Genomic DNA, 3,507 nt, shown 5'->3' with positions numbered 1-3,507 from the left:
TGAGCTCTGGAAGGACAAGAAAAGAACCTCTGGCCCCAGCTGCCCCGCCAGCTGGCAGGACCCACCTCGGGTTGGACCCTCTCGGGCCCTGACTCAAGGCAGGCTCTGGCCTCGTCGGCCGAGCTCTGGGAAGCTCTCACGTGTTTCCCCGCCACTTTTTTTTTAAAAAAAATAATATAAAACCTAAGACATTTAGAGCCGTAGGCTTGACATGACAAGGCATTCTCACTGCTCATTAGAGGAAATGGGACATTGCTCTGGTTCCTTAGTACCTCTCCATTTTCCAAACGTAAGATTAGATTCCGGAAAAGGGAGAAGAACAAGACATCCCTCCGGTGCTGAAGGGAGCGGAGGCCAGCCGGGAGGGGGTGGCATTGTGGAGCGGAGGGGCCAGGAGGGGACAGGAGGGCAAGGAGACGCGGCGGGGCCAGGGGTGCAGCCCGGGGACACCCGGCTCCCTGCTGAGTCCGCTGGGCCCGGCGCACCCCACTGTGGGCTCCCGGTGGGCACCGCCGGGCTGAGCCCCTGGAACCGTGTGAGCACAACAGAGAGCACGGGAGCACGTGGTGTCCCGGGGGCGGCCTGGTGGCCAGGCCGGGGGGTCAGGGCAGCTGGGAGACCCCAGGGGAGGTGGGCAGCAGGCGGGGCCAGGTCGGCTGCAGGGGACCACTGGCCCGGGAGGTCCGGGCACGCTGGTGGCCCCCGAAGCCAGGGTGTGGAGGCCGTGATCTCAGGCAGGGAGAGAGTAGGAAGAGGAGGGGTACCCGGGGCCCAGCCAGAGGGGCTCCCACTTCAGGGCTGGGACAGAGTGACCTTACGATCCCTGCAGCAAATATGGCCAGGCGGCCTAGAAGGCCCAGCCCCGGGAAAGGGGCTTGCATCCCACACCCCCAATAACGTGTCTCTTCACTCAGCCTCAGGGACGCTTTCTGCTCTTTGGGGACCCTTGAGAGCTAGAGGATGAGCTGCGGGGAGATACCTCCCTTTCCAACAAGCTCCCCCCACCACCTCTGACGCGCCTGGGAGGAGCAGCCCCTCTGCTGCCACCAAGTGGCCGTGACGAGCCTGAGCCCCGGGAGCCCCAGATCCAGCCTCTGCTGGCCTCCTGTGTGGGCTCAGCCCAGGCCGGCTCGTCTCTGGTCTGAAAGGCCCTTGGCCTCAAGCCAGGTGGCAGGAAGCTCCCTCCGTCTGCAGGCGCCCTCTCCCTCATCAGGTGACTGTCCTTCCTCGCCTGCCTCCCACTGGGCCCAGCCGTGGTCCTGACCTGATGGCTGAGGCCTGACAGCACAGCAGGCAGCCAGGTGTCTGCAGGAGCCCCCAGGCCCCTCTGGCATAAGTACAGCCTGCCTACAGGGTTCATGCAGCTCCCCAGGGCAGAGACACCCCCCTGCCAGGCCCTCCACAGGCTGTAGCCGTCCCGGGCCCCCAGGCATCCCAGCAAGTTGAACAGTACCCTATCGGCCTTCCCGCCTGCCGTCAGCACCTGGGGCTCCCCTGGGCCCTCGGGGCACCCTCCTTGGCCACTGCGCGGATGGCTGGTCCCCGTGGGCTTCTGCCTGGCTTCCCCACCTGCTGCCCAGCCTCTCACTCAGCCACTCTCCAGCCAGAGAGGAGCGATCCTGTCCCCTGGGCCCTTTTACCAAGGCCGCTTCTGGATCTTAAACGAGCTGCCCATCGCCTGGCCTTGGCGGCTCTCTCACCCTGTGCTTCTACCCGCCGGGGCAGCCACTGAGGCTGAGCCTTCAGGGTGACCTTCAGGGAACTTTTATCCATGTTTTCTCTAAGATGAAAACGTATAAAAACAATAATATCCCTCTCTGAGAAGAGCACTGACCGGGGGAAGGGCTGGGCCTCACCCCACCTATGTGCAGCCCTTCTGGACTGTTCCATCTAGCCCCCACGTCCAGCCCCCAGTCTAGCTCATTGGCGCTTCTGTAAATGAGCCGCCGTGGGCCAGAAGAGGGCCTCTGCAGCTCTGTCTTGGAGATCTACAAATACGTCTCAGGCCTCCAACCTTACATCGATGACTAGAGCTTCAGTTTGCAACAAATATTTATGCCGGAACTTAGGGGAAGCTTGTAGGGCTCCTTGGCCCAGGGGATCAGGCAAGAAGGGCTCCACGTGCCGTGCGGCTGCCAGCCGCTTCACACCTCACACCCCTCCATCCGGGCAAAGGGCGGAGGTGGAAGGGCTGGGCGGGTTTGTTATGATGCTGTAGAAATGGCCTTGGCCAGGGCCCTGGGGGTCCGTGAATGTCGCCTTCCCGGGTCTGTGAGACATTCCAACAGGAGCTCTGGCTTTCCGGCAGCTTCATTCAGCCCCAGTTATCTGGATGGAAAAGTCTAGAGCTGCTACTGTCGACACCTCCCAAGGAGTAAGGAGAGAACAACCATCACCCTGGAGTGGCCACCTGGGGGCCGGTGGTGGCGAATGGCTCTGTTCAGATGGAGAGGCCATCGGGTCTATGCAAGGGCCACATGGCTTTAGGACTCGGCTCGCCGTATGGACACAGCCTTCCTCTGCGCCTCAGTTTCTCCTTGGTCCGGCGAAGGGAAAGGCCCAGTCCCTGTGTCCCTGGAGGTAGCCCTGCCACCCTCAGCGGCATCCCGTGCCCCTGCTCTCCAGGCAGCTCCTCTCCCCACCCGCCTTCTCTGGGCCCATTCCTTGGCTCTAAGTCTCTCTCCTTGCCTCTGCCACCACCCGCTTCCTCCTGGGGCCGACTCCGCGTGCCCCTTCTCTGCACACAATGGTCCCTATCTCCTTGGAATTCGGGGATGTGCTGTCGCTGATGACCCCTGACTTCTGAATGGAGGGTCTGTGGTGCCTGGTCCAGTACGTGAATGCCTGTCTCCCGAGGGAGAGCTGAGGGCAGCCCGTGCACACACGTTTTCAGGCTAATTGGCAGGATCAAGGTGCCCGTGCTTCTGACACGAGGTGGGCGCCACTGGAGAGGCCCTGGGAGAGAGAGGATCCTTCCCTGCCTCACAGCCTGCACCCCCCGTGCCTTGCACACTGTCTCTGGGGGCTGGTGCCCTGCAGCTGCCGCCAGCACCCCGCTCCAGGGCCAGCCTGGCAGGCTGTCTCCCTCGGGGGTCTTGCATCTTGAAGGACCAGCACCGCCTCCATTGCTCTTCCTCTCTGCACCCTGAGCAACCTCTGCCCTGTCGCCCCGTTCCCCGTTCAGCAGAGCTCTGGGTGAAGCTGCGTCCACACGCTGGCCGCCCTGCTCAGCCACACGCCCCTCACAGTTTCTCCTCCCCGCCCGGCCCCTTCCTTGGAGTCTCCTTCGCAGCCTCCTCCCACCTGTGCTCCGCTGCACCCACGACCATCACTCATGAAAAGACGCTCCTGGAGAATGTCTCTCTGGCCAGGACCTAACCACGTGACATCTCCGTGGGGATGTCCCGAACCTCACTCGGCCCCAACCAAACCCTCGACTGAGAACTGCCTTCCCCTCCCCCAGCCCCCCAAACACCATCTACCCAGTTCTCGGAACCAGAGCCCTGG

The 3,507-nt window shown here is 62.8% G+C and overlaps 1 protein-coding gene across 1 annotated transcript in view; it reads right to left on the bottom strand.

Moving 5' to 3' along the window:
- The window catches only part of ATP2B3 (ATPase plasma membrane Ca2+ transporting 3), a 31,234-nt gene that overhangs the window by 12,308 nt on the left and 15,419 nt on the right, over positions 1-3,507 (bottom strand). The window lies entirely within an intron of this gene.

This window comes from Neophocaena asiaeorientalis, unplaced genomic scaffold (assembly GCF_003031525.2).
Source record: "Neophocaena asiaeorientalis asiaeorientalis breed wild unplaced genomic scaffold, Neophocaena_asiaeorientalis_V1.1 scaffold1004, whole genome shotgun sequence".
Taxonomy (NCBI): domain Eukaryota; kingdom Metazoa; phylum Chordata; class Mammalia; order Artiodactyla; family Phocoenidae; genus Neophocaena; species Neophocaena asiaeorientalis.
The sequence above is the reverse complement of the archived record's forward strand: the minus strand, read 5'-3'. Positions and strand labels throughout refer to the sequence as shown.